Source organism: Toxorhynchites rutilus, chromosome 2 (genome assembly GCF_029784135.1).
Source record: "Toxorhynchites rutilus septentrionalis strain SRP chromosome 2, ASM2978413v1, whole genome shotgun sequence".
Taxonomy (NCBI): domain Eukaryota; kingdom Metazoa; phylum Arthropoda; class Insecta; order Diptera; family Culicidae; genus Toxorhynchites; species Toxorhynchites rutilus.
The window spans coordinates 259,777,108-259,793,015 of record NC_073745.1 but is presented as its reverse complement, the minus strand read 5'-3'; positions in this window follow the sequence as shown (position 1 = coordinate 259,793,015).

Sequence of the window (15,908 nt, the reverse complement as noted above, 5' to 3'; positions counted from 1 at the left end):
CAAAATGAAGTGTTCGAAATTTGAGACTGTTCGGAATATGAGACAAACCGGTAAATCAACATTTGAATAATGATTTTTAAACCGTTCTTCATTTCAAGTGATGGAATTAAAAATAAAGCTTCAAACGTTATTTTTTACATATATCATCGTTGATTTATTTTCAGAAAATAAAAAGAATAAATTTTGTTCTCAAAACGAAATGATATTTAAAAAAACCCTTACGTAAAAAAATAATTGGTGCACCCCTCGGTTTTGACACTTTAATGTTTGGATCTATCACAAGCAGTGTTGCCACACGTACAGATTTATCTGGAAAGGTACAGATTTTTCGTTAATTTTGGTACAGATTCTGTACGGTACAGAGTGCATATTTTCGTCAAAAAGTACAGATTGATACAATTTTTTTCCGCGGGTGAAATTTCTTACATTTGAACAAAGTTCCATTATGGTACATAATGACTTTTATGCCGCAGTATCACTTGGTGCGGCAGCTCGAAACTTTTTATGTATAAGCATCATCAAACACACGAATGACGAATGAAATGTGAATGTGGTATTTGTAGTAAATAAATAAGTATTTTTTTATGCTAATAAAATTGATTTTCTCTACAACGAATATTTTCGATGGTACAGATTTTTTGGAAGTACAGATGAGAAAGATTTTTAACAGATTAAAATGTGGCAACACTGATCACAAGCATTATTGTAGAGCTCTAAATCTAAATTGTTGTGACCAAGTGAATCGTATTTTGAAGCTGTCAAAGCCATGGAAAAATGGGAAGACACAAAAATGTTATGTATTGGCAGGCGCACTCCCACTAAAAGATCGCTTCAATTGACTATCTCTTCGGTTCCTCATCCGGTGTAAGGTTATGAATCCAGTGGTGATCGGAAATTTCATGAGTTCATATCATGAATTCATCTCCATGCACGTTGATCCTTCTTCGTATATTCCCAACCGTTTTTGTTTTCCTGACTACATCAATTCCATTTGTGCATTTTGATCTGTTCATGAAGGAGAAAATCCATGGAATTTCAGATTATCATCGATCGGGGATCGTTCCTACGATCTTCAATGCAAAGTATGGGCGTATCAATTGTGATAATATGTACTTTACTGATGGGTCCTCTATGAATGAGTCCACAGGATTTGGAGTGTTCAACGAATTTTTTAGCACCTCACACAGTCTTCAGTATCCTTGCTCAGTATATATTGCTGAATTGGCAGCGATTCACTGGGCGCTGGACAGCGTCGCCTCACGACCTGTTGAACACTATTACATTGTAACGGATAGTCTTAGCTCTGTCGAAGCTATCCGTTCAGTGAGGCCGGAAAAGCACTCGCCGTACTTCCTTGAGAGAATACGAGAAATTTTGAGTGCTTTATCCAGACGCTGTTATGTCATTACCTTTGTCTGGGTCCCTTCACATTGCTCAATTCCGGGTAATGAGAGGGCTGACTCATTAGCAAAGGTAGGTGCAATTGAAGGCGATATTTATCAGCGTCAAATCGCCTTCAATGAATTTTATTCTTTAGTTCGTAAAAATACCATCGTTAACTGGCAACGCAAATGGAACGAAGATGAATTGGGCCGGTGGTTTCACTCAATTATCCCTAAGGTTAGCCTCAAACCATGGTTCAAAAGTCTGGACTTGAGTCGAGACTTTATTCGTACCTTCTCTCGACTCATGTCCAATAACTGTTCGTTAGATGCGCTGCTTTTTCGTTTCAAGCTTGCCGACAGCAATCTCTGCCTTTGTGGCCATGGTTACCACGACATCGAACACGTTGTTTGGTCGTGCGAGCTATATCTTGTCGCCAGATCGAATTTAGAAAACTCCCTTCGGGCTCGAGGAAGGCAGCCCAATGTGCCGGTGAGAGATGTGTTGGCTCGGTTAGACCTTGATTACATGTCCCAAATATAGGTTTTCCTTAAAGATATCGATCTTCGAGTGTGATTGTTCTTACATCCTTTCCCCCCATTTTCTCCTCCTTTTCGTCCTTCGCGAGCTATCGGTTCCCTAACATTAGAATAAGTTAAATTGTTAATACATATTAGATGTGAGGATAGTTTAAGAATTCAGTGTGATGTGTGAGTATGAATGTGAAAGTGAGTGTGAGTGTGAGTGTGAACATGGTTACAATCTCCTTACATCCCATCCTTTTCCTAAAGAAAATGTGTCACCCTTCTAAACTCGAGTCGACCGCGAGTAATCGGTTTCCTATTTCATTAACCGTAGAATTAAGAAAACATGTTAATAGTAAAAGTATAGTTGAGAGTTTGGCTTCTTTAAACCTATGTAACTGAGCCTGTACAAATAAACGAATTATAAAAAAAAAAAACTGTTCGTTAGACGCGCTACCCTTTCGTTTTAATCTTGCCGATAGCAATATCTCTGCTTGTGGCCAAGGTTACCACGACATCGAACACGTTGTTTGGTCGTGCGAGGTGTATCTTGTTGCCAGATCGAATTTAGAGAACTCTTTTCGGGCCAGAGGAAGGCAGCCCAATGTGCCGGTGAGAGATGTGTTGGCTCGGTTAGACCTTGATTACATGTCCCAAATATATGTCTTCCTAAAAGTTATCGATCTTCGTGTGTGATTGTCCATATATCCTTATATTCTCCTTTTTCTTTTCCTTCGCGAGAAATCAAATCCCTTCATACTAACAATAGAATAAGGTGAAATGTAAATACATATTAGATATGAGATAAGCTTAAGAATTTAGTGTAATGAATGTTAGTGTGAACATTGTCAACATTTCCTTATACCCCTTCCTTTTCCTGAAGAAAAAATGTCACCCTTCTAAACTCGAGCAAACCGCGAGTAATCGGTTCTCTACTTTATTAACATAAGAATTAATGAAAAATGTATATATATATACTTGTAACAATACAGATAGGAGTTTGGCTCCTTTAAACTTATGTAACTGAGCCTGTAAAAATAAACGATTTAATAAAAAAAAAGTTTTATATATGTCCAAAATTTTATCGTGCGTGACTCTAAACGTAACGAATCTCATCATGAAATAGCTGAGAAGTATGGAATAGGCCGGAGTGCAGTTCAGACTATCATTCTGAAGCATCAACAGCTTGGAAGTGCTGCTGACCGGGAAGAGGACCACGGAATACATAAACGGAGAACCTGAATATCCCAGGCACCACGTGGTTCACTATCGGATTTAATCATTTTTCCTCAGAACTATTCTAACGTAATTTTCCATTTTAGACTGCAAAGTGTCTTTAGATGTTTACTGTAGTGCGATTAACTGTACTTCATTCTTACATACAGTTCAAAGGAACTGCGGAAAATGGACAAAACCAAACTGTTCAAACAGCTTTATAAAGCTATCATCAAAGCTACTCCTCGAAGCAGCAAGTAGAAGTCACAGGATGTAGCATTACGTATTTGGAATAAAAAAAAATTAAATATTTATATAAAAAATATTTAAAATATAGATATTAACAAAATTCAAGCAAAACTAACTTTGCGAACTGGCCCTCAAATTTTAGGGGTAGGAAAGTACAAGTACCCCGAAGTAGAATAAAGATTCTGTTCCACTGTTGAAGCCTACAGAACACTCTGATAGCGGTGATCAACAAAAACCAACACAGAAGCGACCAATATAGGCTGAAATTGGAGTTCGCAAGTATCGATGCCGAAATTGTAAGTTTCTATATAATACAGTCTAGCGTCAGAATTAAACTGAATAGAATTTATCTGTTCTTGCAAGGTCAAGTTCAGGGAAATGGAAGATTCCGGATTACTTACGGAAGATGGCAAATCTTAGTTAATCAGATGCTTGAAGGATCGCAAGCAGATGGAAGTTAAGCTAAAAACCAAGGCATCAGCCCAAGAGCGCAAACAACGGTTTCGCGATGAGAAGAAGAAATCAATGCGAAACCTATCGCCAGCATTTCTGAGGCCAAGAAAATTTTGAAGGCACACAGTTCTACTGGATGATCCCATTGGAAGAATGCTAGCCAGCCATTTGCCCGAGCCAATTGTGGACATTGCAGTGCATGGATCAACAGCTGAAAAGAAACGGCAGTATGAGAGATCGGAACATTAAAACTCTTTCGGAACTGACCGTAGTGCTAAAGCATAAAGGATTACATGTGAGCTGAAATCAAAATCATTCGTTCACGCGGACGGTTCAATCGAAAGTGTTTAAATTGTCCAAAAAAAATGATTCTTACTAATATTTGTAGATTTTTCTTATCATCTCCCTCCAACCATAGAGAGAGGGAGGAGTGTCAAACCACAATAGAAACATTGATTGCCCCTCAAAAGATCCACATGCCAATTTTGGTTATGCAAAAATTTGGTTATTGAGTTATGCAGAAATTTTATTTCAATCGTATGGCTGACAACCATCCCCCCCTTGAGAGGGAGGAGGAGTGTCGAACCACCATAGAATCGTTTTGTACGCTCTAGAACTATCACATGCAAAATTCGGTTCCGTTTCCTTGATTAGTTCTCGAGTTATGGATAAGTTTATGTTTCATTTGTATGTCAGCACATACCCGTCCCCCCACCCCCCTCAGAGAGATGAGAGGAGTGTCGTAAAATAAACAAATTTATTGCCTCCTATAACCTGCACATGCCAAATTTGGTTCCGTTTGCTTGCTTAGTTCTCGAGTTATGCAAAAGTTTGCGTTTCATTTGTATGATAGCCCTCCTTTAGAGAGGAATTGGGGGAGAGGAGGAGGAATGCCAAAGACGAATTTCATGCCAACTCGTCATAGGAGTTGGCAGCACCATCTTCGATAGCAGCGAAACGTTGTGGATGTAAACACATGGTTCTTTTAAGCAACTTTGCATACTTCGAATATTCAAAAAAGAATTAGACTATTTTTTTGGAAGGGCCAAAAAAATTTTCTTGATTTTTTACAAAACATTCTAACTCAAAAACTATAATAACTACAAAATTTGAATCAAACAATGAAATATAGGAAATTGTCTGAATTTTCATAAACAAATACCGAAATTTCTTTGAAAAAAAAATTTGCTGAAAAAAAAGTATTTTAAAACTTAAAATTCTTTTTTTTTAAACGAATCTTTTTCAAATTCTCAAAAAAAAATATGAATAGCCCTTACAATTTCCAACAAGTCGTCCATACATCAGAAGATGGGCACTATTACGGGGAAAAAGTTTTTCTAACAACAACTTTTTCACGTTTTCTTTGAAAAAAATAAAACTAATCCTAATTTTGTTTAAAGCCAAGATAACAATATAGTGTATTCGACAATGTTTTAGATCTTATTAAAATATGAACTTTTGTCGAAGACGTCAACTTTCTATCTTTTATAGTTTCTTGAGTATAGGGTATTTTTGTATAGAGACCCCTGAAAATAAAAATGTTTTACTCGTTACATATTTGTGAGTAAATTATCGTGTTTAACATGTTCTTGGCATGTTTCTAAATAGAAAAAAGTTAGCAGTGCATTTAAATCATGATAATTTATACATACAAATGTTACAAATTAAACATTAATAGTATTTTTTCAAAGAAAAACATGAAAAAGTTGTTGTTCGAAAAACTTTTTCCCTGTAAAATCGAATTAAAATCAATTTGAATTCTCAAAAAAAAAATTCAATGAATTTTTTATTCAAAAATTTGTTTGATATTTTCTAATAAATACAAAAATAATTTCCTACATTCATTATTTGACTGAAGTTTTGTAGGTCTGATAGATTTTGTGTGAGAATTTTTTTTAAATTTTGAGTTTTTTTCAACTTTTTTTTCCTATTCATTATCAAAGAGTTTAACAATGTAATTTTTCAAACATATTCAAAATCAGCATTAGATCTTATTAAAATATGAACTTTCGTCGAAGACGTCAACTTTCTATCTTTTATAGTTTCTTGAGTATAGGGTATTTTTGTATGGAAAGTTTTACTCGTTAAATATTTGTGAGTAAATGATCGTGTTTAACATGTTCTTGGCATGTTTCTAAATAGAAAAAAGTTAGCATAGCATTTAAATCGCGATAATTTATACATACAAATGTATACATTATATACAAATGTATACATTATATACATTTTCAAAGAAAAAAATTAAAAAGTTGTTGTTCGAAAAACTTTTTCCCTGTAAAATCGAATTAAAATCAATTTGAGTTCTCAAAAAAAAAATTCAATGAATTTTTTATTCAAAAATTGGTTTGATATTTTCTAATAAATACATAAATAATTTCCTACATTTATTATTTGACTAAAATTTTGTAGGTCTGATAGATTTAGTGTGAGAATTTTTTTTAAATTTTGAGTTTTTTTCCAATTCATTATCAAAGAGTTTAACGATGTAATTTTTCAAACATATTCAAAATCAGCATGCAAGGGATAGCCTCACGGAATCCTACATCAAGTATATGGTCGTGTCTCGGACCCAACTCTCCTTTTAAAACTCCATGAACAAATGTATTCCAAGAACAGTGCTTTCCTGAACGAACAACAACGTACGCTGGACCATTTCTCAGTTGTTTTATTCAGAAATAAAAATGGAATTTTGAAGCGTCTTTCAAAAACATGTGTTGTTAACTTCAGCATAGTGCAAACAGTATTACATTCGCCAAAAAATATGTATCCGTATAGTGCACCTAATGCATAGCTGGCTGATTTTCTATTGAATTCGATATTTTTTCTAGGATTTGTTATTAGTGGAAGACGGGGTAGGACCGCCCCCCTAAGAAAACCAATTTTCAGGTAAACGTCCTTCAGAATTTCTCCTATTTGTTGTGCTGCATATCATTGAGCATATAATAATCTACTACAAAAAAAAAGTGTAACTATTGTTGTATAAATTTTTTGACATTTTTTCATTTATATTTGAAATGATAAAAACATTGCTTTTTACTTTGCTGGCGGGGTAAGAAGGACCATCCTCAGGGTAAAACGGACCATGACGGGGTAAGATGGTGCGATGCTATTTTCAAGCAGTACAGTCTAGTAAAAATAACAGGAACAGTGTTGTCTAAGGTACTAAATATTTAGGGTTGTTCATAAACTACTTACAAAATTCTGGAATGGCCATCCATATTCCACGTGCAGAGTTTTGAAAATATTCGTGAATTCGATTATCTATGTGGGTTTAAAATCTCTCAAAATCTATTCACGTGAAGTTTGAATGACCCCGAAATAGGTATTGCTTGTCTTTGATTTGTTGGTGGTTCTAGGAATTCCAAAAGTTACTGATGCTGTCCTGATGGACATGCCTTCCTTCGAGGCATTTGTGTGTAAACAGACGAGCAAAAAGACGATATTTTAATTGATATGAAAATCATTCAATATCACAACGTGTGGCGTTTTTACCCCGTCGAAAATGGTCCGTCTCCCCCCTAGAGCACCTTTTGCATTATTTTGCATTTGAGAAGAGTGGATACGCTCAATGCGAGTGGTGGTTGAAAATTTCTGAGCCTGACGCTTTCGCCCAATAAGTGTTAGACCAATCGATCCATAAAGATAAATGAACTCATCTGTTCGTGAAATGACGGATGCTGGGGATAGTATTTTAAGTTATATTCACAAAGTATCATTGAAAACATACAACAGGATTACAAGATTTGTGAAAGGTAAATTTAGTGTATAAATATAGTAAAATAGATAGAACTAACATCTCTAGACTCACAGATGGGACTTGTATAGAATTTATCCCAGTTTTCGGGACTTAGAATTCATTTGAATGGATGAAATTTGATCGATTTCTCTACATCAACTCTCTCTTTTGGTCATAACTTAGCTGCAAACTCATTCCCATCTGTATTTGACAATGCGGAAGACAGGTCAGAACTTCATCTATCGGATTCTATAGCAAACTAAAATCGGAACGATTTTAACAGTTGAGTTATTAATCAGAGAAAAAGTTGACGAAGAGAAATCGATCAAGTCACTTACACCCTTTGTATTCTAAGCCCCTCAATTAATAAAGGAAGCAATAAATAAATAAATAAATAAATAAATAAATAAATAAATAAATAAATAAATAAATAAATAAATAAATAAATAAAGGTCACGAGTTCAATTCTCAGGAGTCTCAAGGTTCAATTCTCACTCCCGACAGTCTTCCAAAAATGAAAGGTAAAAGTGACGAACCAGCCAAAAGTGTTGAAAATCACTATAATACAGAAAAAAAATAAAAATTGATAATAAGAACAGCCTTTTCCGTGTTAGATCAAACTAACAACTCGTAACAGCAAACATCAATAATACTGAGATAATGTGTGAACTGATATTAATAGAATTCGCCACGAAACATGTCCCTAATAATAAGACCTAATAAACTTACCGATTCGTAGACTCAGGTGTCGGTTATCTGTACTCTCAGCAGCCGCTGACGTGAATCGGCGTAGATCTGCGTAGACCACCGTCGCTATACCTATTAATTTAGCTTAGTATAGCCATGTCGTTTGAGCTTAAGCTAGTGATCTGATTCAATGCCAAACAAAACCAAAGCGGTCTTCGAATATTCCATTCCTATCTGGAGTTTCCTAGATTGCAACACATTTTTTGGAATTCCCAATATGGTAAACTGACCAGACGTCCCGCGTTACACGGGACAGTCCCGCATTTCAACAAAATGTCCCGCGTAAGAGTATGTCCCGCGTAAGAGTATGTCCCGCGAAACGTCCCGCATTTGGCAAAAGAAAAAAACTCACAAAAAACTCTTATTTGGCAGACTGTTTAAGAAAGCTTTCAATGCATCCAAAGATCAATACGTTGAGCTGGTTTCATTGCACCGACAGTGGATTTTTTGTTTAGGGAGTGTCAAATGAAAACGACATCAACAAAATTAGAAAATGATTTTTGAAAAAGTCCCCTATTGATCCGCAGGGAACGTGAGTCAGACGTAAAGTTCATTTTTGGTCCCCTAGCTCGGTCAGGACCTAACGTGTTTAAATAAGAACTAGTGTATACGGGACAGGAAGAGGCAAGGTTGTTTGATGAAGTATCATAAATGAAGCGCTTGGCGGCCTTACGGAAGTTGGCCGGAACCTCAACCATGGCCGATGAAAAGATGTATGTTGGCGTGTTCTTTTACCTCTTCGTGGCTTTGGTGGTCGGCTGTCTCTCCATTTTGGCCATTCGCCCAAAAGTTTTCTATCGGTCGCAGCTGAGGGATGTTGAGAAGGTTGGCGGTCTGCGCGACAATGTTTATCTCCAGCCGATCCATCCTCCAGTGATCTTTTGGCATAATGGGCAGATCCCAGGTTCGGTATGAAGACCACATCATCTTCGAAACTTCCGGTAAGCACTTCGTACTGTATATCTCCCAGTTCATCATATGACACGAAATGAGAGCGGCTTGGACATTCCCTTCTCGTTTGTCAGAGAATGACCTTCTTCGAGAACTTGATGTGAATGATATATTCGACGTCATCGCTTACCTGGGGAACGTAAAGTATTCGGTCCCCTGCCATTCGTTGAATTCAAGCATCAAGTACGTCTTGTCTTTCATTATAAGTACGAAAACAAGTTTTCACCAGTGAAAAAGAAGTTTTTCACTTCTTTTACCGGAAAGAAGTTCTTCACCAGTACCTTAAGCTACTCCTTCTGGATGATTGCCTGCTGCGCGTCTCGCTTGACGCTTTCGCATAAATATGTCCATTTTGGCCAGATTCTCCTTCATCATTGGGCCGGTTGCTTCGATCTCCCGGCTTAACACGTTCGTCGCCCAATGTGCCGTTTTTGAGTTTCTCGCGAAGCCCAAATTGCGGATGAATTATTAAATGAAGATCAAACATAGTTTGTAGACAACTTTTACATGATCTAGTGAATTTTTTTTCTATTTGAAGACGAATTGACAACAATATCACATGCCAAAGTCATATTTTACGGGTTTCCCAAAAAACTCCAGTACAAACCTTCCGTAGTATAAATTGATAAAAAGTATAGTATAAACATTATGTTAATATGATTATGATTTTATTATTTTTCTACATATCCTATAGTTAAATTCAGGTGCCTATTCTGTCAAATTCCTTTTGAAAATCCTATTCAATTTGAACGAGGAAAGTGTCACCCATATCTGGGTGACGGGGCGACGAAAGGGTTAAGGAGCGGCAGGGAGAGGATGTTGTATTTATTAGATTGGCTATATCTGGCGGACACAAAGCGCCTCAGGATGTCCAACTCCTTCGCTGTGAGGTGGAGCTGGCAGTATGAAAAATATCATCAAATTACTTGACAGTGCTGCTGCTGCTGCGGATCAACAACCTTGAATTAATTTTGTTGTAGGCTTAATATACGTTAGATTTAAAGAAAATTTGTTCCATGAAATTATCTTTTGTAGTTTTTTTTCATCGCCATCCGAAATTAGTCCATTTTTTAATGTATACGTTAACGCTAAAATCGATTAAAAATAGATTGGAGTTTTCGAGCATTCCATTCGATAATTGGAAGAAAATTGTGGAATTTGAATCGTGCTTGCCACACTTAAATGCTCTGACTGAGTGAGTAATTTTCAGGCGTAAACAAAATCTAAACCACCGCAAAATCACAACTGGGTGCAGATACTTATAAAGGAATAATACAGATCAGGTTTAATTGCAAGGACACATGTTGAGAGTTTCACGAATAAATGAGACTCTCTAAACTATGGTTTATGTTCACATAACGCAATACATAACGTTTTGTTTCTTGTGTCCCGCGTTAGACCTCTGACCATCTCACTTTACAATATGGGGAAAGTATCAATGTTACTATAACAAACTGCGAAGAACCAGAAGAAACAGAGTAAGACCTTCGCTCTGTGATCAGTTCATTTTTCTGCACCTCATTTCACTTATGTCGTTAAAAAATTTCAAGACAATATGAGGGGCTCAGATGGAAAAGGGTGTATGTGAGGTGATCTTTTTTTTTCTTCATCAACTTTTTCTTTAGTTAATAACTCAACTGCAAAAACGTTCTAATTTGCTATAGAATCCGATGAATATGCTCTGACCTATCTACCACATTGTCAAATACAGCTGGGAATGTGTTTGCAGCTAAGCAGCTAAAAAACAGGGGGTCTCCGTAGCCACATTGGTTGCGCGTTCGCTTAGTAAGCGATCGATCGTGAGTTCAAAACTCAGGGCCCTCATTGATGACCATCTTTGTGTTGTTACAGAATAACTACGTCCACGCAACAATCATCAGTGATGGAGATCGATCCACGGTCGAATTAAGATCGATTCATCCCATACCAACTGCTCTGCTCTGCAAGACACATCGTGCTGCTGTTCTATAAATAACTCAACAATGATCAATCAACTGTCTCCGCTGTCCGGTCTAACTGGATAATGGAAGAACAGAACGAAAACTCTTACGCCTATATGGCAACTGTGTAAATGTGTACCATATGCAATGGTATAGAAGGGAATACTCTAACGCCGAAAACATGGCAACTGTGTAATGTGCTAATTATAGATATGATAAACATGTGACATGTACACGATTGAAATTCGGCTCTGTTACAGCTAAAGCTAATGAGCCTAAAATAAACAAAAGGGATAAAAAAAGCAGCTAAAAGAATTCGATGATGTTACTTACACCGCTTTCATTTTGAGCCCGTCATATAATTTAATTTCTCGTACATGATTCATATAATAGAATTCAACCATAAAAATATAACAGAGTTCGGGCGGAAACTTCAAGACTCATAAACAGTCAGCTGTAAGAAAAGACATAAACTATGTACTAAAATGACTGGTAAAACACCTCACCTAAACGAAATGGACAAAATAGTAAGCAAAAATCCAAATGAGCGAACGGTTTGTGGAATTCTTTCTCTAGTTCCGATTAAAATAACAAAAACATTCTCTACATTGCTTCTTTATTTCGAGATTCATTTTATGGCATTGTTTTGCTCTATGTTTCCCGCAATCTCCTACAATTACAGTGTAAAACAGCATTCGATGCATTTCACAATCCATACAGGGACGACGTATCCTGAACAATGCCAATGCAATTCTCGAGAACCGATAATAATTGTGTCAACAACTGCAACAGCTTATCATTCCCTGGCGAGAGCTTCCACAGAAATGTATGTCCTTTTTTTGCTGCCAAACGGCAAACTGAACAGAAATGAGTCCGAAAAAGGGCAGAGTGGAAATGAGCACCGGATCCGGTCGGATTTACTCAACAATATTGATCGGGACTCTCCGGTTGTCATGAGCAATAATGGTTTGGTTTTTTTAATCGTGTTTAATTTTACCCGCGTTTTTCTTGTTTATTTCACGATGAACTGCGCAGTGTTCTACACCAAAAGGTTTTTTTTGCAACTGCTTTTACTGCCTACTGTTAAAGCTTTTTGGGTGCTGTTCTCGTGTTGAACTAATTAGTAAAAATGTTATATAACGGATGTACTTCATAGATTAAAACAAAGGCAAACTCATGCCGATTGTGCATTATTCCTCCGATACGCTGGATGTGTACACAAGATCTCGCGTTCTTTACTTTCAAGATGAGCTTTTTTTATTAGTTTCTATCCGAATCAATAACAGCGCCTGAATACATCAATACTTCCATTTCTGTTATCCTCAAGCTTGATTGATCCCGCAACCCACAAATGAACAAGAATTGCTTTGCATGGCATTGCTCCATCGTTCGTTCCTTCATCTCATCGTAACACAAACCATATCATACCTATACATAATTCCAAAATACTTATCATGCCCTATTAGATGCTCGTCTATATTTTCGCGTGCAAAGGAAATCTCTTTTTGTGATGCTCCACTTGTTCCTGCCACTTCCAGCTACCTCCCATTTTTGTTCGTCTCCCTCTCTTGCTGTCTGTCTTTCAACCCCCATTTGAGGTCCTGATGCGATACATCCTTCTATCTATGAAACTGATGGTGTGTGTATGTGAGTCTGTAATATGTACATATGTATAATAATCTTTCTACACGTCAGTACGTTTTCAAATATGCGATTATGCACCACCACCCGGTTATACCTTCGCTATAAACTCTACCCCCTTTCTCTCCCCCACACATAATTCGTCCTTCATCCACTGTCCTCGCAAAATGATGCCGTGCCCTAGAGGCGACCGGTCGGTGCAGAGCTCGATTCGGATTTGCGAGTTGAAATTTATTCGGCTCACTTGCCGGAAGATGATGATGCTTTTCTTGTGTTGATGTTCGCTCAATATTTCTCTCTTCCTCGTTTATATAGCCATGGTGACCCTAGATTTATTACCCCATTGCACCCTTGCACCCATCCTGGATTCACTCAACGAAACTCCAACGGAATATGACGGCCAATCTTATGGTGACACTTCAAAGTGACGGAACATTGACAATGTCTAAAACTTTTAGGAAAGACTATTCAGCGGTGACGGTAAGAGCAGACTACCAAACTGGAATTCTCGCAAACCTATTGAAAAGGACCCATTTACATTAATCAATTCTGTTGATACATTCTCTTTCGTTAATAACTCTGCGGTAGTCTAGAAACGTGTTTGACGATCAGGAGTATAGAAGGGAATCGTTCATCAAACTAACTGGCGCAAATCTGCAAAGCCGTGTTTATCGAAAGAGAAAGTCAATGAAGAGAATCGATCGAAGCAGATAGGTCCTTTTCAAAAGTTACGCGAGAACTTTCAAGGAGACGATCTAGCGTATTGGCAACATCCGTACCTCTCACGCTAAAGGTCACGAGTTCAATTCTCACTCCCGACATTCTTCCGAAATGGGAGTAAAGTGACGAACCAGCCAAAAATGTTCGAAAGTCACTAGAATACAGAAAGAGAAAAACAAGTCTATCGAAGTGAAGTGAAATCTATATTTTCTCTACGAATTCTGAAACATCGATTCTTCAGTTTATTTCCGCTGTTTCCGCTGTTTTCTTGTAACCAATTTGGGAAGCCGTAACCTCTGTTGACTATTGAAACGAATGGAGAATATTCATTATTATCGTTAAAGTGTTTCATTTCGCATGCGAAAGACGCTCGCAGTTGTTCAATAGAGAGATTCATCCGTTTCATTTCACCTAAATGGATTATCCGGGACCTTCTCACGAATAAAAATAGTAGGGGAAGACGTAGTAAGACGGGCCACTTCTAGTTTTATGAGAAATCCTCATTTTTTTTGGCAAATATGTTACGCAAGAAGCATGATTAGCCTATTTTTGTCGATTCGAAATACTTGGCAACACTTGAGCGCACGAAATATCAAAATTGTAAACAAAAAAAAGTGTTCGTCCATTGCGGTTGTATTTGTATTTGTATTTCTTTGTATTTGCCAACAGATGATTTCCATCCCAATGACTTTAGTACTTAAACTAACTTAAACTAACAACACAAATTTTAAAACTGACAACACCGTAAGCTAACAAAAAAATCGTCTAAATTCGCGCTTATTCGATTCTTGTGATACATTGAAATCAAACACAAAGTAACACTTATTGAAAACACGACACATACTCCGCACTGGTTCATGTAGGCCATAGTTCGTTCTAGCATGAGGTATGATGAAAAATGAGTGTGATCGTAGATGACGACGACGGGTGTTAATGTGCAGCCTACTGAGCAGTATAGGACAATCGATATTGCCCTGCAAAAGATTTGCAACGAAGCATGCTTTCGTTACCTTGCGTCTCGCGGCCAATTGTTCCAGGTTGATGAGCTTACACCGGCTTGTGTAGCTTGGCAAATTCAAAGGATCCCTCCAGCTGAGGTGACGAAGTGCAAACCTGATGAATTTCCTTTGAACAGATTCAATGCGTTGTGTTTCATTTTGGTAGTGCGGTGACCAAGCAATGGATGAGTATTCCAGGATAGGACGCACAATTGAACAATATAAGGCTTTTAGGCAGTAAACGTCCTTAAATTTTTTGGCAAAGCGAAAAAGAAACCCCAATTGCGAAGTGGCTTTAGATACAGCATATGTGACGTGATCTTTGAAACTCATTTTAGCGTCGATCAGAATCCCCAAGTCCTTGACTATTGATTCGCGTTTGAGTTGTACGCCTGCCAATGTGTAGTCAAAGCAGAAGAGTGTGTGTTTACGCCCGAATGAAATAACGGAGCACTTCGACACGTTAAGCGACATACGGTTCGTTAGACACCATTCGGCAAAAGCTTCCAATTGTTGTTGCAGGAATAATGCGTCTCGCGGTTGCTGTATCACGTAGTAGAGCTTCAGGTCATCGGCATACGAGAGTTTCAGACATTTCATAGTGAAGTTGACATCGTTCATGTACAGCAGGAACAAAAATGGTCCTAGGTGACTGCCCTGCGGAACACCAGACCAAACCGGAAACGGTGATGAAACATGATCTCCAATTTTGACTGCCATGCTACGACCAGTGAGATACGATCGGATCCAGATGACCATTTGGTTACTCATTCCAAGTTTGTCAAATTTAGCTACTGCTATTCGATGATTCATCTTATCAAACGCTGCGGATAAGTCGGTGTAGATAGCGTCTACTTGTAGTCCATTCTCAATTTGATGTATCACGAACGAGGTGAAGCACGTCAAGTTAGTGGTCGTGGAACGCTTGGGCATAAATCCGTGTTGTTCCAATGAGATATACTGTGAACACCTTTGCATTAACGCCTGAAGCACGATCAGCTCAAACAACTTCGAGGTGGCACATAATGCAGCAATACCTCGATAGTTCGAAACGCTCCGTTTGCATCCTTTCTTATATACTGGAAAAACATACGACTCTTTCCAGCATCTCGGGAATACACCGGAAGATAAGGACAGATTGAACAGTGTCGCTAGAGGTGACGCAAGTGTGTCTACACAACCTTTCAAGACGAGTGATGGAATGCCGTCCGGACCACATCCTGTGGAGGTTTTCATGTTCTTAGTTGCTGCAATTACCATGTCGTCAGTGATAACAAAATCCAGCTCAGAAGCAAGAAGTCGAGGTACGTTTCTGGTAGAAGCAGCAACATCCTGCGGATCGATGTGTTCA